General features: G+C 39.3%; 1 protein-coding gene and 1 non-coding gene across 7 annotated transcripts in view; both read right to left on the bottom strand.

Annotated features, from left to right (window-relative positions):
• Positions 1-27,756, bottom strand: part of MACROD2 (mono-ADP ribosylhydrolase 2) — an 895,555-nt gene that overhangs the window by 466,279 nt on the left and 401,520 nt on the right. The gene's annotated exons all lie outside the window — the stretch shown is intronic.
• LOC134160201 (U2 spliceosomal RNA) lies at positions 17,504-17,693 on the bottom strand. Its single transcript, XR_009963478.1, has one exon. It is a non-coding gene; the product is annotated as a U2 spliceosomal RNA (small nuclear RNA).

The following is a 27,756-nucleotide window of genomic DNA, read 5'->3' as shown; positions in this document are numbered from 1 at the left end:
CAAAACATAAAAAACCCTCCCAAATCCCCCACTCCCCCTTCCAAACCCCTGCATTTCCACCAGCAGGCAACAGCTGAAGTACAGAATACATAATAAAGTGCATGTAATGACTGTATTCCATGAATTTTACCAATATGAAGATTTATGACTGTCACTTTACCCCAAAATTCTCCAACATCAAAGAGTGGTTTTAAAGCACCGTGATAGCCAAGAGAACAGCTATATGGATAAAATATGGCTTCTGTAACACCTACCCTCTTGATGTTAGAAGTTCAAGGGATGCTGCTTTCATAGCAATGTCTTCTGTAAGTTCATCAGTAAAGCCTACCTTCAGGCAGTGAGTTTCTTTACAGTGACTGTTAATTGTGTAGGAAAACATATTTTAAGGATGACATGGGGGGGGTGGGTGGGAATCTGAGTTTGCCTTGACTGACATTGTGAAGGTTAAATACTGGGGAAAAGCTGCTGTCAGAAGTTCGTGCTCATTGGAATTCCATACATCAAAATCAGGACTTTCTGGAGCTATGGAAACTTACTCCCAAATTCATAGACAAGCACACAATATCGCAGATGAAAGGCTGCTGACTGCTGTGCAGTTAAAACTACTAATTTACTTAGCATATTCTCTCTTTCTGAGATCTCCTTGCAGCTGTTCATTGCAAATGATCCAAGGCAACGTTCACACGCTTGAGACAAGCATAGCAAATTTGAACTAAGGAAAAACATTCAGGAAGAGGTGATAAGGGATCTGAACTTAAGAGAAAAATACGAACACCTCCTGGTTCTAAAGCACTCACAATGCATGCACTGATTCTGGAGTTTCTACAAAAGCTGAAAGTGAAACTTCACATTAGGAGGATTAAAGGGTAGAGAAATTCTGCTCCTTTTAGCAATAAGGGCAAGCAAGCGTCAGACAGTAAAGTCACAGAAGTTATTTTGTCCTTGTCGCATTTGCAGTACACTGTTAGAGTTCAAATTAACTTCAGGAAATAATATTAAATATAGGTAAGCGCAAATATTAAACGGTTGAACAATTATTAATCTAGTCTAGAGGAAGTGGATTAGCAGCATTTTGATAAGAAAAACAAATTAAAGGAATATGAGAGAAGAGAGAATGTTTGTTTTTTTTTGCAGCACCTACTCAAAGGCTTGGAGATCTCCATGCAGACAGCTCTGTAGAACCACACTGCGGCCCAGCTGGGACCAGAGAACTTGTTTTGTGAAATGGGATTGGGAAGCACTCAAGACAATGGGGCAGGACTTGGTGAACGACAGTACATCTCTGTAGACTTCACTGACCTGCAAGGGGTTGGAGGCTGCTGTTTTGTGGCACTCCCTCGACCTCTGCACGTTCTGTTTGGATCGATACACTGAAGTTTTGGTAATGGAGCTCTGTTTCTTTTTGCTTTTGTGCGCTACAATTCAAAGACTCAAGAGGCAAAGTAATTAATAACTGAGATTCTGAGGCTTAAATTCTCTTTGCATTTTGCTTATTTATCTTGTATAATTTTCCTTCTTTGCTCAAATAAACCCAATGTGTGTCTGCTTGCTTCCAACTAATCCTATCTGCCTATTAACAGGAATGAAACAAAATGAAACAGACTAAGTTGCATATTAGAGTTTGAAAATCTGGGCGTGCTTCAGGTAGAGATGGCTCCTGATCCTTTTATTTAAATGTAATTCCTAGAACTCTCTGAAGAAACAGCTGTTATTGTTAATGACACCTCACACAACATGTATATGCCACCATATGCGCATACATGCTCCACAGCCTTCGTGCATGTCTCGTGGTGAAGACTTACTGACATAAAGGCACTGATGCAATCAGCCATGCAGTTCTTTGTACAATATTTCTTTCCACTCTTTTCATAAGTCTCCCACTGTTATTTCAACCTGTCAAGTTGTCAGGGAAATAGTGTCAGTCACAGTTCTTACGTTATAACTAGGCATGGTATGCACCCAGGTACTCTCAAGTTGCCTTTGGTGTAAGTTAGTACCAGCTCAGTCTCTTTCTTTTGGCAAGTGTTACTGAGAGAGATAATCCCCAGCTTCCCTGGCCCTTCACAGCACCTCGAATGAAAAATTAACAACCTGATAGCTTAAATCTACCCATTTCTCACAGCCCGTTCCTTCTGAGCACCCTGTGTTACAGAGCCTCTCTGTCTCCAGTGACTAGGCCTGGATGACATATGTAACACGCAGCTTTGTTAAGAGGTCCTATGAACCTCTACTTTAGATACGCCAAGAGATAAAAGAACCTGGAAAAAAATAGAAAAAACATTCCACCATCCCATTTCTGCACTCCTGAATGCCTTTTGGGATTTAGCTGAAACCTCCTGACGTCCTCTGGCACACGGTTTTCCTTCTATGTAATGCTATCCCTCTGTCCTCCAGCCAAAGAGCTCCATCTCTCAAATACTGCTGAACTACAGTGATTCTACTGAAAATCCTGGTTGGTTTCTTTGCTCTGCTTCTGTCTCAATTCCCTTTCTTCTCAAGACTCCCAGCTCTGCAGGGGAAGAGGACACAGGAATCTCAGGTTTTAAGCAGAGCCTACATTTTCTTTTGTTCTATGTAAATTATTACAGCAGTTGAGAAGACATCTGATAACAGTAAACAGATCAGAGGCTGACAGCTTGGCCCTGCTCTCTGAACGAGTGGCTAACACAGAATTCAGTTAAACAGCAGTCATTTAGCCCAAATTAATTACATACAAGGCAAGGAGCAAAGAGAAGACTGATTTCCTGGATGCTCCTGAAAAATGCTTGGCTGACCCAAAAAGCAGCACTGGTAAATCTTCCCCTGCCCTTGCCCTTTCCCTTCTGACTAGGCCATAACGGCCAACACAGCAATGCAATTAAGTGCCAAGCACCTCATCAGTGTCAGTGTAAATACCTAAGGGAGTGGGAAGATGCAGGCTTCTAACATACGTCCCCATGATCACTGGCCCACAACCAGCAGCCCTACTCTCTGTCTAAAGTTGTCCTATAAAACAAAAAGTCCAACCTTTTAAACACTATTCCCTAAAAAAGAGAATTTCTGTGCAAAACAAATACGTCTCCATAGAGGCCAATGGAAAAGAGCAGGATGATCGATTCTTTCAGAGTTTCTTGATACTCTACTGTTTCTCTTGTGCCTAAAAGTGACTTCGTTCCAATTTCATAAAATCAGATTAACAGAATGGCTTCAGTTGGAAGAGACCTCAAAGCTCATCCAGTTCCAACCCCCTGCCATGGGCAGGGACACCTCTCACTAGACCAGGTTGCTCCAAGCCCCTTTGTCCAACCTGGCCTTGAACGCAGCCAGGGATGGGGCAGCCACAGCTTCTCTGGGCACCCTGTGCCAGCACCTCAGCACCCTCACAGGGAAGAATTTCTTCTTAATATCTAATACAAATCTCCCCTCTTTCAGTTTAAAGCCATTCCCCCTTGTCCTGTCACTTCTAAAAGGTCTTTCTCCAGCTTTCTTCTAGTCCCCTTTAGGTACTGGAAACCGGCGTTGTACAAAAGCTAACACTGCAAGCTCCCCACCCAGCAGACGCTGCAAGATCCATGTAAGACTTATTTTCCTGTTATGTTTTTCAGATCCAGCTTTTAAAAAAAAAATCTCATAAATCTCACAAATCTTGTAGCAGTATCAGATCATTATATAGTGAGTCAACTGTCTATTGAAAAAGTGATTCACTCACAATACTGAGCAAACCACTGCTCTTTTGTAAAATCCATATAAAAGAAAGAAAAAGAGGTAACGAAGAGCTCCCACCACCACCAATGGAACACTCAACCTGTTTTGTCTGTACCTGTCACGCAGGCTCTGAAGTCTTTGGACAGGAACCAGTTTTGCATTCACTTCTTGCACAGCCCTGAGTATGGGTACATAGATGTAGGCACACATCTAAAAATGTCTAATTGTTGGTAATAATTTATTAACTGCAGATGCCCAATCTCTCTCCATCATTTGGCCTGGGGGAAAATTGTCAGAGAGAAAACAAGCCACTTTCCAACTAGTGAAAGCAGCTGCAAAAGCTGCCAACAAGAGGTACTTCTGGTGATTCATACATCTAAAGCTTTGATGTATTTTCCTGTGCTAACTGCTCTTTCACTTAGCAGACCATCTTTACCTTCCCCTCCTGCCTCTACCCTTCACTGGATATAATATATATATAAAAAATACATAGGATAAATAATACAATAAATAAATAAACAGTTTCACTCTTTAATAATTCCTCTCTTTTCAGTGTCACATTTCCTTTCAATTACTTGTATCTTCAAAATCAGTTTTTCTTCTTCCTTTCTCTTCTCTCTCCCATACTCCAACTGGAACTAGGCTGATACTTGCTGATATTAACTGTTCATGAATTTTACCACAAAATTCTACCGGTATCAGTCACCGTGGCTAGTACAGAGATTACAAACCTGTCCCCATGGGTTCCTACATTACCGAGCAAACTTGGTCTTTAGGCATTACCAGAATAAACAGCAATCTGTTTGATTCAAAACCCTCTTTGTATGGTTACAGCATTGATTTGCTTAAACCACACATGCAAAAGAGCATGTAAATTTTCATTACTTTTACTGATTGAGAACCTCTCACTTTTTAAAATGCCATTGAGGGAAAATCCCACAAACACATTTCTGAGGTTAAAGACTGCAGCTAAAGTAAACCAGGCTTAAAATAAAAAGTTGGCACTTTAAAGGCCTGCAAATAGGATTAGATCTACCCAGACTGTATAAACATTAATAAGTGGAGCTCCTTTTAGATCTCATGTAGGATGTATGCATCTGTGAGTCGCGTGAAGACCAGCAGGAACCCTCTTTAATTTGCAACCAGAAGGTCTGGAGGTTGAAAGAGGTGAAACAACTTAACAAAAAGGTTTGCCAGGACATAGATTAGGATCTTACACTTGCAAACCTCTGTTTCTCTTGGCTGCAGCTCTGTCTGATTTCTGCTGAGCTTTGAGCACTCACCCACTATACATCTTTAGCACTCAAAAGATATAAAAAATGGAATTCTTTATCCAAGCTGCTTCTCAGCCTAGCACATCATAAGTAGCAGGTTTCTGGGCTAAGATACTTCTCCCTCCCCACCCACTTCCAACCCCATCAGTGCTGAAAAATAACACGACAGTAATGAATTAAATGATACACTTGTTCAACTGTTCCTGTTTTTCAGTACTGTAGTTCTACTTCTGAGTTGTCCTGGCTAATGTTTTCTGCAATTCCCCACTGATACTCAGTGGAATGTTATCCTGCTGTAAGCTACTTGTACAAGAAGCCTTTGCTCCTCTGGTGAGCCATTGGCAGGATAGGTCACTGACTGCTGGGAAGAAAACAGTTCTTGGTGGAGAGCTTTGCCCTTCCTAGCTTGTTGAAGGATATTGCAGAGCAGATGCATCATAGACACATCTCTGCCCCTTAGTACAGCAAAGCAGAAATAAAAATCAAGAATAAGTAAAGTTTAATTTTGATTTGGGGCTTGTTTTTCTGGGAGTTTGGTTTTTTGAATGCTAAGCAATGAGAAAACATACAAGTAAGGATCAAAATCCCACCTCTTGGTTTCAGTATGGTTCCTGTAATAACCCCCTGCTTTTCCACATGAGGCAAAATGCAAGGCTTCAGTCTAGACTTACAGCAGTGACCTTCCCGATGTGTCTACCACCAAAAGAAATGAACTGTAAAACCTGAAAAATAAACCAGAATTTACTCAGTTGTGTGTCCAGCCATGCAATGCATAGCACTTTCCACATCCTCTATTCTTTATTCAGATGAGCCTACTGAAAAATAAGGATGTATCCTTAGAAACCAAGATCTAAAGTTTAGGAGTTAACAATTTAGAGAAAGAAGTTTATAAAAGTCTAAATGTAGCTTGCAATATATAATATGAAAACTGACAATATATAACATGAAAACTCATACCACTTTCCATATCCTATAATCTTTATTCAGATGAGCCTACTGTAAAATGAGGATACACCCATAGAAACCAAGAGCAAAAGTTTAGGAGTTAACAATTTAGAGAAAAAAAAGTTTATAAAAGTCTAAATGTAGCTTGCAATATATAATATGAAAACTGACAAGGAGATGGTGGCAATATACCATCAAATCCTTTGCCAAAGTAAATGAAAAAGTCACCCGGGCAGATAGCATCTGGATATGTGCAATCCTAATTTAGTCCACATCCCAATGTAAACAAGTCCACTGATAGGGGAGGGGTAGCTGGGCATTCTTCTAGCTTTGGATAATCGAAACCATCTTCCTTTCCTAAAAAAAATAACAAACCTTTCAATTATCAAAGTCTGAGGAAGCAGCTGACAGCTACTGGAAGCATTCCACAAAAACTGCAGGTTTTCACTTCGCAGACAAACACCCCTGCATACAATGTGTTTGTGTATACAGGTTATAAAGTGCAATAGCACTCAAAGAGCTTAATACTTTCAAATAAGCGTAATATACAGTACATGGATTATATATAATATAAACATAATATGTTTTGATCTAATTTATTAGTCTGGGGAGAAATACATGTTCTGCTAACTCTACAATGGCATTACTATTATTTCCAGTGATATCACTACTTAAAGAAATCTGAATGTAAATATATTTGCAGCTGTGTAACATGGAGTTTCACCCACATATGCACACCTCCCTGCAAGGATCTTAACAAAAATAGTAGCAGTTACTCTGGGAATGGTAACAATGCAGCAAGAGAATTTCATTTAAAGGCTGGGTAGGATCAGTGGAAATGTATCGTATTGCACCAACCTAATTATACAATGCAATAGTCATTCAGTCAACCCCTATGTCAACTGAGTGCATTAGTATATTATCACTGATAACGAAGTTTTGACAGTAATCTGAAACATCTGCAGCAAGAACCATCAAAGCCACTGAACACAGAATAGCATTAACAAAGTATTTCTTTTTTTTTTTTTTTTTCTTTCTTTCCAGGGCTAGCAATACAGTTCTGGGCTAAATGTGACATTAGAAATAATTGTAATCACCTTTGAATCAACTTCCATGCCTATTGCTTGAATGCACAGAATGCAAGCAGATTTCATGCACAAAGCTGGAGCCTATGCAGCAGGTCAAATACTAAAGAGCACTAACCAGGTTAGGGAGCATTAGCAGGTTAGGAGAAGAAAAGAATTCCACCAACTTCCATTGCAAAAGATAACAATCCAAAGGAAAAGACCATCCATGTGTGCCCAAAAAATCCCAATGGCAACTCATTAAGAATGAACTCTAAAAACTCTACAATTCCATGTTCCTGTAGCTAACAAAGCTAAGCAGCTCATTTTTTAAAATAGGTCAAGTCTCTCATCTCTATGTAACAGTGACAGAAGCAAGTATTAAACTGGTTTATTCAAAGAGAAAGGGATTATCAGAACACTTATTTGCACACAGTTATGCAGGAAAAATCACCTCAAATAAATTCAACAGAGCCATATTGGATCAAGCAGAATACACAAGTAATCCTGGTAAACAGAGACAACTAGAAAATATGCCATGAAGTTTCCAAAAAACCAAAATCAGAGGTAACCTCATATTTCAAAAGTTAAAATATCCACAACTGGAAAGCTTGATCACCAAAACTATCTAGTTCACATGCAAACAAAAACATTACAAGGTGTATGTGATGTTCACTGATAACTTGGTTTTAAGATATACCACATCCTGCCTGAGAGATCAACTGATTTACTCAACTTTCATGTAGTGCAGAAGGTACAACAAATATGAACTAGCTTTCAGGTTAGGGATGGAGATGAATTTCAAACTATGGAACCCCTCAATTGATTTGCACAGTAAAAAATACATTTCAGTGCCATCTAATAATGAAGGAATCTGGAAGAAATTATCTGACTTTTCTTGAGCACACCATAGCAAAATACCTGTGGACATCATTTTCATAAGTGCGAAGATACAGGGATTTAACTTCCAAGGCAGACACTGAGACAGCCTCAAAATCAACCATTATAAAGGTATTATTCCATTGCCTTGAACTTTGCATAATCACAGCCTGGATACACTCTGTACTACTGTATCAATTATATATGAGTGCGTTAACAGCGCTACATTAGACATGAATGACATAGTTCCATCAATCTAAGTCTCTGCGCTTAAACCCCATTTTTCTATTTATTCTCTAATGGTGGGATGCTTAAATATTCTCATTCTAATGACAAATGGATACATGGAAAGAGGTCTCGAAGAGCGTGTTTCAATCTTTCATACTCCTGCTGCACTTAGACTATGTATCGTGCCTATACTTGAGGATGTTGTGTTAATTCTAAACAACTTTTCTTCTACCGAAGAAAATAAAACTCATTCTAAAGTTATTTTATTGTTCAAGCTTGTACTGTCAGCTGAAAAAGGAATGACTTATTTCTGCTGGAATGTAAGTTTCCAAATAGAAAATCTCAACTGAAAACAGTAGCTCAGAATTATCAGATTAGACAACCTATCGATCTCCTAAATCAAGTTTTGAGACAGAGAACATGTCGAGAGTCCATGCTTCTTTCAGATATTACAACTCAAACCTTTCAACTACATTAGTGTCAGTATTCATCCTTGGGTTCATATTAAAACAAAGGCATGCTGGGGTATGGGGTATTTAACCTGCTGCTTTGTCGTAATTCATAGTTCAGTCAGCCAAAAAGACTCCCATTTAAGAGGCACCCACAAAATAGCACTGCAGTGTGCCTTCCAAGGGCTCCATCTTTGGAAACTGCTCAGGGTCCTCTTCTGAGTGTACACTGTGGAAAAAATACTTCAGAACTTCACCCAAATGACATGCTTCCAGCTTAGAGATTCAACACTCCAGAACTGGAAATTCAGATCTCTACCAGTGGAAACACTTCTCCCTTCCTGAATTCTTCTAGGAAAGAAAGAAAGCAAAACACATGTCATAGCTGAGATGCATCCATCTGGAGGATATTCAAGTACCACAGAACCCATCAGCATTTCTATCATATTCTGTAATCACTGCACTGCTCCGTTTCAGAAATAACATTTCTGGAAGGTATTTATACTATGTTAAACTTAGATCCCCTGAGCAATGCATTGAAGGTAATCACTGGTACATCTGTTTCTGTCATATCTAAATTCATAGCCTAATTCAATTGCAAATAATTAGCTATTTATCACCATAAAGTTCACATTATAAAATTAGAAAGGGCCAACATGATCCCAACCATTTGACAGAAGATACAGGCCTTAAAAAGAGGAAAGGGGAGACAACCAAAACAAACCCTAGCGATCAATCCCCTAGTAAATCAAACGCAATCAGTTCTGCTTGCCCATCATCCCCCTGCACAACCCAAATCCCTTTGTTTTTTCACAGACATACAGAATATATTGCCATACATACCACTTAAGGCTATCTTTCATTTTTATAGCCTGAGGAGGAGAATCATTTAGTCAAAATAACATGAGTACACAGCTCTTGTAATACTCTTGTGACCTCGGTTTCCTACACCTACTTCGGAACATTACTATAACTCAAGAACTTTTTTCCCTTGCAAGGACATCTTAATTATCCCACCCATGACATGAATGTTTTTGGAAGATAAAGTCTGTAATTAACTTGTTGCCAAACAATATGTTTACCGTCCCTGAAGGTCAGTTCTTGTATAAAGACATAAGGACACTTAACTTTGGGAGATGTGTATTGTAACTGCCATCAAACATTAACCAAGTAGTCATCCATTATCTATAGTAGCAGCAATGCAGTGTAGGAAGATATTCTGAGTACCATAAAATGGCTGTGTTAAAATAAACATCTTCTGAGGCTTGCAACAAGTAAGTACAACTAGAGTGGTAGTGTTTGACCAGTTGTAACAGGGTTTGTTAGAATTTCTACTTAATCTCAGTAGTCAGTCGGTAGTGGGAGAATTTGCCCAAGGCAGACAAACAAGATTAGTCCTACAGTATAAAATCTGTCTTTGCTGATTGCCCTTGTCAGGAGAAATGAATTTCTGAAACTGTTTTAAAAGATTTTACCAAACCAGCTCTTAAGTTCTGAATTTACACTAGCAATTTGCACACACCAATTTGACCAAGAGACCAGTGATATGCAATGGGCAGTGTGACAGGGCTGGGTAGAGCACAACAAGTTTCATTCACCCCACAAAGCCATGAAGGGCAGCTCAGCACTCCTGGTACAAACCCTGTAGGTAAGGAGCTCCCTGTTCCAGGCAAATGCGAAGGTAACCATGCTTGATTAAAGATCTATAACACATCAATCAGTTGCATATGTGAGGTAGGAGAGGTACAAAGGAAAACAAAGGACAAACAATGGAATAAAGAAAGAAGCATTATAATAAAGAAATACATGTAATGTTCTTTTATTCTGCGGTTCCCAGTGTTACTTGGGCTCTGACTCACATCCTCATCAGCATTCTGTATTTCTACAGAAAGCCTAACAGATACTTGGCCCTTCCTTTGCCTTACACTCTGCTTAAAGTCAGAGACAGATGGAAGGAATGGAGGGCAAAAAAAGCAGCTAAGAAAATCAAAGGAGGAATAAAATAATCTTTGCCCAACAAGACATACTCTTCTTATCCTAAGCTCACAGCATGCACTCCTCCTGTAGAGGAGCAGGTAACAACTGAGAACGTGTGTTTCCCTCAAAGTGTTGGACAATATGGGAACTACTTGTGAAGAAATGGCATATGGAAGAGCCTAAACATGGCAAACAGGCGAGAGTAAAAAAGTAAACAGGAAGAAGAAATTCATATGAGAAAAAAGGAGAAATGGAACTGATGAATATTCAAATAAGGGACAGGGAGAATCAACTACAGAAGGGAAAATATTAAGATCTGAGAAAGGGAAAGAATGCCAAAATCACTGAACATAAGAATTGGAGGAGGATGCAGCGTCTGGAGACATTCGCATCCAGGTGTAGCTGTTAGCTCTGCAGTGAACTAGAAAACAAAGCAGTTCATTTGGCACGGGAAGTCCATTAGAGAAGACACTTTGTATCTGTACCTTTCATGCAAAAGTATTTGATTCAGGGTCTTTGTTCTTTGAAAAACTCACTTATGTCAGCACTTTAGATACTGGAATAGCTTATTCGTGTTGAAACATGGACTATTTGCTCTTTTTCCATTGAGAACAGATTAAATTTCAAGTTCCCCCACTTGGTTAGCAAAAGCATTTCCATCAGCTGGAAACACTTTTCAATCCATCTTGCCAACTTTTGACCTATGCTAGTTTCTTTTGGAAGGTGAAACCAGTCAGGATCAGGCATGGATAAGCAATTCTCCGCTGAGAGCATGTCAAATAGACACACAGCCTTCCCTGAGCCGGAATGCAGCAAATGTGTATTTCTTGAGAATAGACGCTTACTCAGAGCTATTCATATGGAAGCAAATAACAAGAACCTATGTCACTCCGCAGTTTCTCTTGTAGATGAGCGTAGGCATCACACGTGCTATTCATTTACTGGAATAATATTGGAGAGTGCTGTTTATATACTGCCTCTAGACCATCTAATTTAAAGAATGTAGCATATTAAAGCAATTGAAAAAGGCATTTGTTTTTGCAGCACAAAATGAAGAGTCTGATTACTAGACAAAATAATTGACATACTGTTACACTATGCACATTTGCCTGAATACTATGGTATAATAAGCCATTATTTAATAAGAGAAGACTTCAGCTAATCCCAGCCCAGAAACATTCAGTCTTCCTTCTTTCACTACTGTCAGTGATCCCCCTGAAGCGCCAGCCAGCTGCAAGTTGATTTTTGACTGAGCTCTCCCCTTTGTATGTGAAATGGAAGACAGAGATCCATTGCTACAGCTGGCTGGCAGCTCATGGCACCTGATGCCATAGCAGCATTGTCTTTGCAATACTGCAGATGGAAGTACACCTAAGCCCTGCCTCACGTTCTTCCCATTATTCTGCTTTCACCATCCATCCACACTATTTTTTTTAGCACAGGTCATCACAAGACCAGCTCTCATGGCTCTCCAATTTCCCAGTGATCTGCTGATTGACTTCTTGTTTGCAGGGATGAAAGCTTCCTGCAGGCTGGTTGCACCCAGCAGAGAATACAGATGCCTTGTTGCAGCAGGAAGAAGAAAATCAGAGCTGAAGTCATTATCCCCTTCTCCACCACCATTCTCCATCCTCTGTGTAAACGCTGAGACAACATTCCCCCCTTCTTCTGGAGTGTCAAGCAAAATGAAAAGGTTAAATTTGAAGGCTTGTACGTGGCCTTTGGGTTAGATATCCACTTTTGTGTATGCCCTACATACAGCAAAATATTTTTAAAATCACAGCACCAGGAAGGTTCAAAGACTCTATTTGCTACCTTAGATGAATTACATGCAAACTCTAACACTGCTCCCCAGAGAAATACTTCATATCATGCTTCCCTAAACTGACTATTGGAAGACAACTTCAGAACCAAAACCTTGCACCAGCACCCAACATGTCACAGGTGCAAACCTCTACACTCTGAAACACCAAACTCTTTCACCTTGCTCTTCAAACAAAAATATAGGGATACTAAATCTGGCCCAGGTTAAGTATTCTCAACTCCAATCTGGTCAAGGTTTCCCTTTTTATTGTCTTTATTTAGCATCCCAGTTCAATCCTCTTTCCCTCTTTCACATACCCACATTTCCTTCTCACAGCATGAGCCATAGGCAAAGCTTCATGTGAAAAGTGTTAATTGAGCATTCAGGTTCCAGTACCACATGCCAGCAATGTCCACTAGATGATGGACTGCCCTGCAGACTCCCTCTGCATGCCGTCACCCATGGCTCACCAGTGGTTTGCTACCCCAGGCTGAAGGCCACTGAATGGAACAACTTTTAAAGTAGTTTACTAATCTTTGCAAAACAACAGCTTTGGGGATTTGAGTGTTTTACAGTTAATTCAGAAGTAGAGGTGCAAAATGTATGGGCCTAGATTTTGCATTAACACCAAAAATGATCAAAACAACTCCTTAGCTATGATTTATCTATTTGTTTAGAAATGAGAAATGTCAGTACTGTCAGGAAGGGAAAAAATTTATGATTAATCTCCATCTATATTCAATTCCTCCTAACATCCACTTGAAGATGGTATTCAAAAGTATTTTTTAAAGATTCTGTACTTGATTTTCCATCTAATTCATTAAAAGAGTATTACAGAGAATTCAGAGAAAATAACATTTCTGTAAAACACATACTTCTACATTCCATACTGTTGTATGAAAACGTTTTACAATTACCTTAATTTTAAGGCAGAAAAATAACAGAAAAGACACAGGGTGACTGGAATAAGCATAGAAAGCACTCGTGTTTAAACACATGTGAACACTGAAGTCAATAATCTACAACTCAATTGAAAGCTTGTGTGCAGTTTTCTGTTGTCTTAACTGACTGTTTAAACACTGACAGTCTTAACATTTCCGCTGCATGAATTTCTGACTTCCCCTCAACGAAGAACAGGGAAACTACACAGTTTTATAGCAGGTACAGAGTAACTAAGCAATCCATACCATGCTGCCACGGATAACATCCCCAAATACGTCCTCTCCATCAATGAAGACCGCTGAGGGAACCCCTAAGTAAGAGTCAGTTTAGGATGCTTGATTCACATTATGTTCATCTTTATTTGTTTGTCATAACACAGATAAAGTAGTAAACCAGGTAGTGCAGATTGCACAGACAGCACCTTCCTTTCTCATGAGAAAAGGCTCTCCAGTGAGGGAAGAGCTGTTACCCTAATGCAATCTCAGGCAATAATGAAATATTGCACACCTTGGGTATTTTGAACATGGAATTAAGTCATTTATTTAACTAAAGTATCGTGTAACAGCTGTAGAAATAACAGGCACGGCAACTTTAACTATTTTTTTGATGTACGAAAGAGTTCTGCACATTCATACCTGCTGTCTTGCCATGTCATGACTGCAGAACTGCAGATACTTATCGGCTCAGCCTTAATTAATTTACTCCCAACTGAATACCACATTTAGAAGGAAAGAAATTGCAGTTTTATCCTGGAAGACCATTTCAGTCAAATGGGACAAACTGATACCTTATCTGATTTGTATCTATTCTCTCATCAGGCAGAGACTTACTAAATAGGAATTAAAATTAATTCTAAAAATACCCAGCTGCTATTGCACTTACATATTGCATCTTCCTTGGACTAAAATCCTTCTGAGGAAAATAGCTAAGTTGCTTGAGGCTTGTTTTTCTTCCATCTCACATGAACGTGCCTCAACCACTCATATCACCGTTCCATCAAATTTTTAATCACCTATGTGGAAATACCTACAAGTTCAACAATGTTCTACCGCTTATGTGCTGCGATTTTGGTGTTTTAATTATGCTACTTCACACAGCAGAACAAAGTTTGACATTAGTAATGAATCCCATAAATCGTCACTTTAACAAAATACATTCCCTTGAGGAGACGTAATACAGGCCATATGAAAGCCCCCATTTCAGCTTAAAACCTTTTCAAACAATCCTAATTGTTTTCAGAAAGCCGTTGGCAGGATTATGCTCTGTCTGAGGCATAGAAGAAGTGAGTGAGTTAAATTTCTGTTAGCTTATTTTTGTTTGATATTTATTGTGGTGAACATTTAAAAAATAATATGATTGAAAATAAAAAATAAAATGAAAAGGGAATACAACATAAATTCAATAGTACTGACTCTGGAACAAAAGCATGACAGCATTGTGCTGGAGATGTGCGGTTAACTTGCTGCTACAGATGTACAAGCCTTGCCATTTTTCTTCATCTCTTCAAATCAGTTTACTAAGGAAACGTCCAATGCTGTAGTACAAAGACCAGTGTACAGCACACCGACATCAAAAAAGTGTTTCATATTAATATCCAGTGATTCAGCATGTTGGACACACTGACTTTATAAACACCAAAGCTTAGCATGTTGCAATAAATTCTATTAGGCTAATTTCTTAGAATGGTAATTGTTGCTTTTATAATGGTGAAATCAAGACCACATAGGTATCCCTCTCTAAGGGGAACCCAACAATCTGGCCTGATTTTTAACTGAGTAATGAAAGCTAATTTAGAAGTTGGGACAGCAGATATTTTGCCCTTGCATGCCGTAATTTCTGCAGTAACATGGGCTTACGCTTGAATCTAATACAGATCCACACAGACACAGATCAATATCAAACACTATGATAGCAACAGGCACACACTGTCACCTGTAAGAGTTCAGATGTTTCTCACAACATCTTCCTAAGAGAGCTGAAAAAGGAAGAAAGAACACAATTCTTTACAGAAACCTGTCCAACTCTTCCCACTGCTCTTGTTCTTTCAATTTGCATATCAAGAATATACCACTGAGCCCCTCTCCAAGGATAAGCATGTCCCCTGTCAGATGAAACATGGCAATAGCAATGGATGCTCAGTTTTGTAAACATATTACCATGCATAATCTCAGCACTCGGCATTCTCTCTTCCATGTTTTCAACCCATTTACAAAGGGAAGATTTGGCTATTGCCAAACTGTCTACTTTTCCCCTAGTGCACTGCAGAAAGGATTTCTGTGTGCTAAAAATCAGCGCAGCAAAATGCAGACCTTTACATTTCTCCAAAGGCTGTCTCTGGAAGGCAGACCTTTCTACCTGGTTTTAGGGTTCAGAACCACTCAGAAGTAGAGGGAAGTGGACATGACTGAAGGCAGAGAGATTCTACTACTTTTGGGCTAAGAAAAAGAGAGCCTGCAGTCCTACTGCTATAAACAAGTGGCACACAAACCCTCCCTTGCGCTGTCCTGAGAGACACTCTTCAAAGATCTAGCATGCGTGTGCTGACCTGGGGATAATGAAGACACTTCTGGATGCTGGCCTGTATCACAGGTTTAAGTAGCCTGTGGGGTCTGGAGCTGCCCTCACCTCACTTGGGCGAATATAACTCACACTAAATTAATTTTCTCAGAGAGAGAAAAGAGAGAATCAATATTTAGTCCAGGGTGAAAATGCTTTTCGCTTAAAGATCTCAGCAGTCAAGAAAAATGAGGAGCAATCATTTTGTTCCTGTGACAAACAAAAGCTTCCTTGCCAGTAGACACTGTATATTGACAATAACCTGTAAGCATCGTAGCACACATAGTAATAAGATGGTATTTTGCTGCAGTGGATTTCTATCTTGTAAACACTAGGTTTTGGTACTAAACAAAAAATTTAAAGAATGAAAATATTGCATTTTCCATTAGATAGCAACATTAAAATATTTACAATCAGCAAACACCTAATCCCCCCTCTGCCAACATCAGTTTTATTCAACATCTCCTAATTTAAATACTGATGTCATCAATAATGACTAAGAAACCACCAAACAATTCAAGATGCAAGAAACAGGAAATATGGGTGTTCTGTTGAAACTACTGTTTTATTTTATTGCTTTATTTTATTTACTTTGGTAGAGCACCGAGCTACCACCAAAACCCGCCACACCAAATTAACCAGCTTTTTATTAACCATGGCAGGTCAAGTAATTAAAAACCCGAAGGTTTGGTAATGAGACTTAAAGACACTAATTTACAATGACACAGTTTCCCATTTCTGTATTACCTCACATACTTAGTATGAAATTCTTGAAGGGACAAATCCTTGTGTCATCTATAAATGATTTTGATCACCCCTATCTGAACTGTACGCATTTTGCTTCTAATGCAACTTCCAGTCTTCACCCTGTCACGTCAACTTGGCCTTTAGTGGCTTGATTCTGCTTCAAAAGATGTTTATGTCATCACCTGCTGCACTACACAGACCTCAGTGGTAACTATGTCATAGGCCAAATAAAACCAGCTTTTGCTAGCCACCCCCTGCGACAGGTATGGACAGTTCTGGACCTTCAGTTTATAGAATGGCATAAGCTGGTATTTAATTAATCAAAACCACTCAAGTGAAGACCAAATCTCCATAGTTTTGGGTGTATTTCTGAATATATTTTTAAACATTCATGACTGCAGTGTGTCCTCGAAGAACCTGATTGCATTAATTCTTTCCAATGGCCTTTAATCAAACCAAATCAAATCCTACATGCACCATTTCACCATGATGAGGTGTAGCTTCTCTTTTTTTTTTTTTTTTCAGTTATTTCCAACTGCTATTTTATCTCATTTTCCAGAAAAACAGCACCGATATGAGTGGTCAGTGAAAATAAACACCAATTATTCAATGACTTGCTCTTCAACAAGGATGAGAGTGTAGACTCACTTTAACTGGTAAGTACAAAGTAATGCCCAGTCCTGAAGGTGATAACCTGATGTTATAATACCATACGTTAGAAAATGGATATTGATATGGATTGAGAAGACAGTGAAAACAAGATTAAAATGCAATCAGAAGTGTTATTTTATTTGTTGAGGGTTTTTGCTGAGCCTCAAGAAAACTCCTGAGCTGAAAATAGGTGGAGATTAAGCGAGTACTTTAGAGAAGGATAAGATATGCTTGCTCTGTTCCTCCTCTTCCCTTCGTATTCATTTATGGTCATTAGGGGACTTACTGCCTTTTTTTCCTTTTTCTTTTCACACCAGTCTAGAAACACAGCAACAGCCAGGTTCGTGCATGGAGAGGATGGCGTAAGCTCCAAGTACATTTCCCAGTCCCCAAACTCATTTAATATAAAATCCTCAAGTTGAGGACATAACAGATATTAAACTGATAAAAACATATGCTCCACTTGATCTTTGCCAAAAGGTCAAGAAGCAAACAGGAATCAGCAGACTCGATGGTTTCTTGGTCTGACTCAGTGCACACACCGAGACTGAAACATCGTCAGACTTTAACACTGCAGCAGCAACAACAACTATGTAGTTTTCTCACTCTGATTTACCTCAAGAAGCTGCAGACCCCAAATAAATCACTCCAAGATCTCAATGAGCTCATGATTTTGCACACACAGTAACCGTTCCAGAACAGGAACTTGGGAAAGGTAATGATGCCATGTCCATTCTCCCAAAATATGGAGTCTTGGTCTGGTTATTTCCTCTTTGGTTAACCAAATAAAAAGAATAAAACACTAAACAACCTCCCCTCTAACCTCCTGTTGCCCCCTACCCCTGTCCCAAGCATTTAAGAAACCTTCTGATTGCTGAATCATTATGGGGTTATTTTAGAACCTTCTCCCTGTGGGCTAGAGAGCAGCACATCTCCCCTACAGAAAGTATTTCACAGAAGTCTAAAAGTTGAGGGAGTTTTTAATAAGCAGCACACTAAATACAGAACTACACAGTGCAGTGCATTTTCTTAATGCTTGCTTGACTCATTAGAGCATCCTACACGCTAATTCAAAGACTACTTCTCAGTCTTGCCAAAGCATGAGTTTTAATTACTCTGTATCAAATTCCACAAATATCCACACACAAAGAACACAAAGATAATACTGCTAAGGCTTAATAAAAAAAAAATCATCCCTGTGCATGGAAACTAGAAACATCTTTTGAAGTTAATGAGTAATAACAAAAGATATTTGAATAACTCGAAACAAGACAACAATTTCTCTAAAATTATTTTGATTTTTAAGACCTTTGTAAACAAGCTTGGAAAACTTTTTATTTCCCATTATATTCTCAATCATTCATTAGAATCACTAATTATTTATAAGAATAGAACAGTGGGTCAAAAGTAAAAGGAAATGTATTGTCACAGCAGAAATACCCAGTTAGTATAGTCATGTTGGTGTTCCAAACTGCACAAGAGAGACAGCCAAATATAAGGCAATTGTTTTACTTTCAATACAGAGTATCCAGTGAATTACTATCAGTAAATCTACTGGATTTTAATGAGTTAAAATATTTTAAATGCACAGCTTTGTTCTTCAGTTTAATCACCTTTCCCTAAGGCTCTGAACAACATTTCAGCATGTGCTTAATCTGCTATTGAAGTCAACAGAACTTTCAGTGAATACTGGACGTTAAACAAGCGCTTAATGAGATTTACTGAATCAGAATGCATAAAACCCAATGTGAGCAGAATCAAAGCTCAGAGGCTTTAGCCAAGTCCACCCTGAGCTCCCCTGAAGATATGGAGCCTCCAAAATGCATATGAAGACTTTATAATTCTTATGACATGTCTACTGTACATTCTTATTGCTGAAATACTTGGATAGCAAAGCACATACCAGACTTTATTGGTCTTTAAAGTAGGAAAAAGGAAAACCCCTTGAATTTACCCTAAAATACTAAGTGGAAGCTTTTGTGGAATTTTGTTTGGTATCAGGAGTTCAGCAATACCCTTTGACTCAAGACAACTGTTGATATGTCTCATGTTTCCCCCCAAAAGAATATAGTATAATTAAAATGTTTTGACTGGAGGCAGGAGGGAACGAAGGGTTGGAATGAAGAGATATATTTTAATTACTAGTTGCTCTGTGAAAAAAGGAGAAACGCGATGCACTATCAGTACCTCACTTCCTCAGTCATTCAGGCAAACTGTGTTGTCCTCTCCAATCTGCATATGAACATCTGCAGTATATCAGAGGATACTCTTTCTCAGATTAAATTACCTGCATGCTTTTCAGCCCTCTTTTTTACTAGCAAAGACAACCAGTCCAGTAAGTATAAAAAAAAAAAAGAGATTTGACTCCAAGAGAAAAATTCTCCAGATCCCACACTCACTGTAAGCGTTCAAGTCTGACTCAGCAATATTTTAATTCTTTCTCTTCAACCTTATACGGAGGATCTGGCTCTGGCAACAAATGTCAGAGAGACTCTTTTTTGCTGCCCAGGAAAACTAAGAGTATACAGGAGAAATATTTAGCAATTTCTCTTCACAATATACTGTCACTGTACCTTTCTCTAATATGCTATCAAAATCAGCAAAACTGTTGAAGACAATAATTTGCTGATTTAGATTTTGAACATACCAATCTTCAATAGGGCAGTCATCAGCATGGAAGGAGTTAAACTTGCCCACTCCTTTTAAGAGTAAAAAAGGCTGGGAACAGCTGTCACTCAGGTGATGAATACAAGCTGCCAGCCTTTTAAACAGCAGGTACAGCATTTGAGCTCTGAATCAATTAGCATTCAAAAAGCCTAAACACCGCTTGATAACTCCGCAAGATCATTTTTGTCCCTTCCTGCAAATTAATACTGCTACTAAGATGAGGAAGGACACAATGCACATTGTAACTGTACCGATTAAACAAAGCTTCACAAAAAACAGATTAGGGGGTCTAGCCAAGAATGCATCAAGTCAAATAAAGCACTGCTGCAGATAATGTACAGGAATTCATCTTCACTTTTCCTGGGCATTCACAAAAACACCTAATAGCATGAATTCCTGTGCAAATGCATTAAATGCTTTCTGCATATAAACACAGGCTTCTCAAAAGTTCAAGTTTTTAAATGTTTAAACAGTGGCTTTGTCTCAGAAGTATTCCAGTTACTTCCATACAAGAGCCACTTTTAACATACAGATACACACTGAAATGACAAGTTAACAAGGCACGGGAGAGTATACTTTATGTCTCAAAAACAGGGCCTCCAACAAATAATGTTGAAGCACCGCAACAAAGTTACACAACCCAGTGTGAAAACCTTTCATCCTATATATCATTTCATTTAAATGACAGCGTATTTTAAAAAGCACAAAAAAATGACTGATAGCAGAATTTAATGATGTTTAATAAGTGGCCATCTGTCAACAGTCACAGTGTAAAAAAGAAGCACATTATGATTTCCCAAAAGATTAGAAATATTGATGCTAATTAAAAGGCACATTATCGTTATCTCAAAGCAATGTCTAAACACTAATCAGACTTCAAGTCCAGCAAACGGAAAGGGGGAGAGACCTATGGCTGTAACTGTTCCCCAAATGGGTCATTTGAGTTGATAATCTCTAAAACTGGTGTTAGACAATGTACAGATCAGAACTTGGCAAGTAGCAGATAACTCCCAACTGGGTGGGCAAGCAATTAAACCCTGACCCGATGTATGGAAGATTATCTATTTTAAACTCAACTCTTTAGAAGAAATCTTTGGTACATTTTTAAAAAGAACTGCAAAAGAAGGGAACTATGCTAAACATGGCATTTCACTATTTATTTTTTCCCAATTTTCCATACAGGGTATTTCAAAACAAAGTAACACTTGGCATCATCGTGCCCAAGCATATGCTTAATTGCACGACACTGAACTGTGGTGTACTAAGTATTTTTAGTTGAGAAATGGATTGATGTCACACACCATAAGGGACTTGCATGGCCAGTTATGACCAAAACCCACACACAGAGGAATAAACCCACGAAGATGGTGTTCTGAAACACTTTTGGCTATTTGGGCCTTTAAGAACACCATTTTGGCGTCCAGAGCTGCTTTGGCTTCTCATGCTGAGTGCTATGAAGGAATTAGGTACATAAAGTAGGTGGTTCAGGCTGCTGCTAATGTTTGCCTGGAGCTTCAATGTTAATAGTCAGTTTATTATAATTTAAAATGTGGTATGTATTGCTATTTCCATAATTCATCTCGATCAGAACCTCTTTTAAGCAAACAGACTTCTGTTAACCTCAAATCCATGCTTCATGTTTGAACAGAAGCAGGCAGCAGCCCTTAACACACTTCTTTGTCTCAGTATGTATAAAGCTGACAAGACTTTTTTTTGCCTGCAGAGATGTGAAGTTATAGACCGTTGGCAAATGTTCCCTGCCCTTGGGATACAAGGGATGGGAAGCATGATATAACTGATCCCACCTCCCACATCATGGAAAATGTATGTAGAGTCCCAGGTACAGCAATATTGATTCTGTTAGCCTTGTTCATCAGTTTAACAATTTTATGAGGCCAGCTGAAGAGTTTTGTGTTGCCAGAAGAAAGAGGCAGGCGGATGGTGAGGAATACTCCAGTATTCTTTGCTGAAGAAGCGAAGCATAGACAAAGTAAAGGCATGCTGGGAAGAGATGGAGAAAACAGGGATGGCAGAATCACATTGAAATTGTGAAAAAAAAGGGCAAACTCAAAGTGTTACTGCCACGCTGCAGAACAGCACAGCTACCCTGGCAATTGAGGCCCAGGGCCATGAGAACCAATACAAAATTAAGAGCAGTCATTTTTTCCCTCTGTATTTTTCACAGCAAACTCTTTCACCTGTAACTGCCATCATCAAACTAGCATCTCCACAGTGTTAGCTCCTCTAGTCTTCCTCCTCAGGTCAAGGAATCCGTCACCCTCAAGTGAAGCGTATTTCTATTTTTACTTGTCATTTTCAAACCATGGCTTCACACAGGTGTGACCTCTGATCCTGATTTTCCCTTCCTGCACTCCCCTTGCTATTCTCTCACAGTCCTCCATTATCTCTTCCCTAAGAAATATTAAAAAACATTTAAGAAAGATGCCCCTGGTTTTGATTGCCCTATTCCAATCTAACTCCTTGATCTTCAGTATAAACACTTCAATCATTCTGGCATTTTCATTGACTTAAATTAAATGCAGAGCGAGTAATTATTTCAAAATCCCCTTGTCCTTTCATATACAGGTCTTCTGCCTTACACAATGACAAAGTATTACCTCCCAGGTCCTTAAATGGTTCAGATACTTCAGATACACTTTGGATATGAATCTGACATGAGGGGACTCTTAAGTAAACCTTGTGAGGTTTACCCAGTACTAATTATTAGCAATTACAGGGCTTTGCTAATGTTGAGCTTCAATGCTCAAACATGATGTGAGCCATATAACCATACAGTTCTTCCACTGATTAATAGGTTCCTCAGGATCCTCATAAGCACTAGCTGCAAGAACCCCTGTATTTTGCAGCCTGCTAAATGCAAATTCAGTGGAGCTGACGCCAGAAGGGAAATTCACGTTACTGGGTAGGTAGATTTGAGACAGGAGGTCTAGACAGACATACAGAAATGAAAAAATACCAACTGTATCCAGTTTTAGCTATGTTATTTACTTCCATCTTCACTACATTTGTTTTAAATTGTCACCAAATACTTTATTCTTTGTGCTTCACAGATTTGCCTTCTGACTCTGCGCAACTGTTGTACATTGTATAGCTGTTGGAGCAGAAGTGCAATGTATTAAAAGCTGAATAATTGTAACTTGGGGCATATGGCGCTAAGGAGAACGTAGGAGTTCGGAGGAAGAAGGGGGTTTTGTTTTGATTTTTTCAGGAGTCCGGATATGACTAAACTTTTATCCGGTGGGCAAAGAAAATATCCCTTGTTGCTGTGTCTCTCCACAATTCGAAAAGTTCCTTGTTTTTTTTTCTTTTTTTTTGGGGGGGGCCAGGGAGGTGGGGGTACAGGGAAAAAAGAGAAAGGGATATTTAACATTGAGTCTAATTTACATGAAAAATAATAAACCTTTCTTCTGGTTCTCTCCTTGTGTCCCAAGAAAATCCGTTCTCAAACAGCACTGAGGTTTCTGCTGAAAGCAGCACAGAAATGAGCTAGCTGCTGTGTAAACATGTCAGACTTCATCGCTCACATGCATTGAAATGACCAGCACAGTTCACGCTTCTCAAAGGTATTGCTTCAAGCTGATTGCTGACTCAAGACAAGAACACAACTCTGGTCACAGTGAGTTTCTGAGCATTTTCTCTGCAGCTGCAGGGTATAGAGGGCTTTCTGTTTGTTTTGCTTTTTTTCCCTTTTTTCATATGAAACCTCAGATTCTGAAGTACAGTTTGGCAGCATCAGGCTGAATTTGCTGCCAGTTTCCTAAGGTACAGAATCTCTAACAACACAAAGCCCTGACTATCTTCTTGCCCAATAAATAATTAAAATTGTGCACCACGATCTGCTTTAAAAATATGACTTCTTGGTTTTACCTCTTGGGTGCAGCTAATCCTTTCTGTCAAAGGGGTTTCATCCCTAACCAGTCTGCCTGTGACATGTTAGCTCCCAATGCATCTCTTAACAAATCCTCCATGCACAGCGTGGTTCATGGAGCGTACAGGTTGCAGAAAGGACCACAGGGACTGAGCCTCTCCTCTCAAATGGGATCAGAAAGGCTGTGCTTTCACAGGGAAGATGCTCATCAAATGAGAGGATGGGAGAGAGCGCGCTGTCAGGGAAGCCTAGGCTCACGTATCGCATTTCGGGTGCATAAGCAGAACAGAGCATTCGTGGTATTTGTATTCCTGAGCACCTCTGCTGTCCGGTTGAATTACTGGTCACGTGTTTATTGCTGTCATGCTGGAAAGCTGCCCCAGGAGATGTTTGCTTCATACTCAGCAATTTTAAACAGCTTTTCCCTAGGCTTTAAGGGCTAGCATTGTGTAACTTGCTCTCTAGGACTTGTCATTCCTTTTCTCCTGCCCTCTCCTGTCTCTGCTTTAAAGTTTGTTCATTTTAACCCAACGTATCAAAAGCAAGCACAAGAGGCAGTAAAAGATGGACATAATGTTTTTGCCAGCAGTGAATTATCAGAGAATTCCCTTGGTTCTGCAGCAGGAATAATGGGAATAAACTCAGTGAGACCTACTGGCTCCCCCACCTACATAGGTTTCTTTAAACACTGCCTGCCCCTCTATCAACAGCAGTCCACATTTAACGCGCAGCTGGGGAGGGGAGGAAGGTGACAGACACCACCGTGCTTTCCTGCTTCCTGTGGTACCCTTACTGACCTCTCCTCTCACACCATGCAGCCGCTTTCTTCTGCTTTCTCAGGGAAACAGCTCCATTTTCATCCCTTTGACAAGGAAAGGAAAAGCACATGTGAACTCAGTGTATGGATACTTGACACCTAGGGGGTGTTTCTCCAGTTATCTGGGATTTTAAACAAGTTCCCACAGGACTCTCCAGGCTTCTCTGACATCTTCCATCAAGACAAGAGTTTCAGTTCACTCAGTAACTGCAAGTGCTGCAAAAGCTGTTCTTGATGGGTGCCAAACTGCTAATAACAGAACAATTACAGTAGCCCTGTAACCAAAACTTAAAGGTAGTTTTGTCTTCCGAGATGTCTGAGAAAGAGTTTGCTCTGTATATAACCACAGGCACATCCATTACTACAGTGAAACCATATAACCGAAGATACTTTGAAAAGCTGTTTTTATATTCTGTTCTTGGATCAAGCACATGGTGCAGCAGAACAACACAGTGACATGTCAGCTCACATCCTGCACCACTTTAAATCCTTTCAGATTTAGCATCTTCTATCACCTCAAAAAATATCCGCAGCAAGTCTTCAAGTAATTCTATTATATACATTATGCTCTATATACTTATTTAATGTCACAAGCAGTTGAGACACCCAAAGTATACTCTATGGAGTTTCATCTTGGGCTTTCTCCTGAAGTGCTGGTATTGCGAAACCTCTGTGGGACACCTGCACACACATAAATACTGCTGCAGACATTAGAAAAATTCACAGACACAAGTCTATATAAAACGTTTCCTATATACAAAAATCCTAAATGAACTGGAGGCATTCATTAATAATGTGCATTAATGGGCAGAAATTTCTTCACATAGACTCTATAAATACTTGCAGGATGAATACAGTGCTGTTTTCTGCAGTGGGAGTTCTTCTCCTGGAAGCGCAGGGACCAAGACAAGCTGCGCAGGGACACTTGTCAAAGTGAGTCTGAATAAACCAAGTGCCTCCCTTCACAGGGAGGTTAGACCCAGCCTCACAGTTCCTATGCTGGACAGCAGTAGAACTCCTTGAATCAAGACCTCCATGAACCTACTGGCTTTTCTGTTCTCAGCATCCATGCAGAAGCATCCTATCTGTCACCATTCCCTTCCATATCTCAATTGCTTTTACGGTTTGACTCAATGATCTCAAAGGTCTTTCCCACCCTAAATAATTCTATGTGTAGTGAGAAATGACAAAATTTTGGGTTTGATGAATCACTTGGACCTAATTCTCATTATATCAATGCTTGTACCAAGCACAGATGGGAAGAAGTATGAATTTATTTTATGCTCCCTTTCATATGTTCATAGCAATACAAATTCAGATTTATTGTATTATTGCTAACTGAACTTCACATCCATTCATGTGAGGAAAACATGCAAGGAACACCCAGATTCCTAAATGGATGTTATTTGTTCAGGTAAAAAGATTTAGGACACATTCACTCTCTACACCTTGTAATTAGGCAAGATCCTGAGGATTCAGAAAAAGAGAAAGAAGGGCCATCTGAACAGATTTAGCCATCTGAACCCATTTTCCCATCTGCTTTCAGAATGGCTGGTCAGTCAGCTGTCAGCTAAACGATTCCCAAAATTAAACAAACAAACAAAAAAAAGTTAACTGACATGATATACTAACTGTTAAATAAAAGCACACCAGCAGCAAACCCACACAACACTTCCAAGCAGTGAAGCCAGCGTACACTTATTACAGAGGGACACTTGTCTCTCTGAACAGAAACCCTGCTTCACCTAATAAATTGGGTTTATGTTCTTATATCCAGTAACTTCAGCTGAATTTAGACACCTGGTGAACTTTGTTGTTGTTGTTGTTTAACTGAATATAAAAGTAAAAAGACCTACTTAAAGAGACCTTACAAGTGAATCAGATCTGCTGCAGGAAGATAATAGTAAAGATAAACACAAAAAAATGCACAAATACCTTGTAACAGTCAAAGACTTTGGCTTTTCAAGGCATCTGGTGATCTAAGCAAGTCTACTGGGACCACATGGCACGTAAACAAATTAGCATTTTGTTCAAACGTCAATCAACAAGATCCTTCCATTCAAACCCAGGTCAGCTGCACTGGCAGCTGTTACTCCTGTCTTACAGGGAAGCTGAGGAGTGGGTGGAACACCATTCTACTTTGAAAACTGCTCCCTAAAACCTTACACTTTTCATTTTTAAAAAATCTATACAAACAAACATTACAATTCCTGGGAGGAAACTCCCCACCTCCTTACTCCATCCCCTAAAATGCTGGAGATTAAAAGCCAAACTATTTCACTGTGAACTGCAACCAGTCTGGTTTTCATACATCACACTATATTGCTCATTGTCACTGCCATAATGGACCTTAGACCTGTTTTTACACACTAAGGTTAGTGACATAATGCAAACTCTGAGAAAAACACACCTGGAACAATACTAGTATAAAATGTCCATCACCAGATCAAAGGATGCTTGCAAAGAATTCTGTCAGATTCCCTCTAAAATTCATTGCAGAAGGGCAGCATCTCACCACTGAAGCAGCACAGTGTGAGCCAAGGAAGCCAGGCAGGTAACACCGTATAATCCCAACAGAACAGCATTGCCCATCAATGTGAGTCTTCAAAATCCTTATCAAAGGTACCACATCCAAATACCGCCTGAAATATGCTGAGGGTGCACCTGGGAGTGAGGTGGGGAAAGGTGGGGCAAAACCAGGAAGAAATGAAAGCCAGTCACAAAAACAGATAATTTTCTTGGTCTTTTAACTGTTTGTCAAAATTCTGAGTAGCTTTCTTTAATGAGGTTTGTTCAGTATGAAGAAATAACTCTGAACTTTGCTAAAACCAGTCTTAATTTGTTAAACAGACTATGAACTGCAAAGAACACACACACACATTCTCCCTCTTAGCCAGGTAAGAAAACAAAACGTGATGAAGTCGCAGGTGATAAAAAGTCAAGAATAAAATACAGTCTCCTTCACTGTGCGTGAACAAGCTGTGCTCATAATCCCTTTCCTAGATATTCCTAGCACACTGTACAAGAGTTTAAAAATGTGTCACACATGACGGTTCCCCTAATACCTTTAATTAACACTACCAGAAGTTATAATGAAAAAGGATTACTTCTTTTTTAATACACTAAGACCTCGAGCTCCTGTTATTTTACATTCTGGTAAAAAGGAAATGAACAATGAAGCTA

The sequence above is a fragment of the Pezoporus occidentalis genome, unplaced genomic scaffold, assembly GCF_034315485.1.
Source record: "Pezoporus occidentalis ecotype Australia unplaced genomic scaffold, CSIRO_AGI_Poc_V1 ctg10, whole genome shotgun sequence".
Lineage (NCBI taxonomy): Eukaryota > Metazoa > Chordata > Aves > Psittaciformes > Psittacidae > Pezoporus > Pezoporus occidentalis.
The sequence above is the reverse complement of the archived record's forward strand: the minus strand, read 5'-3'. Positions and strand labels throughout refer to the sequence as shown.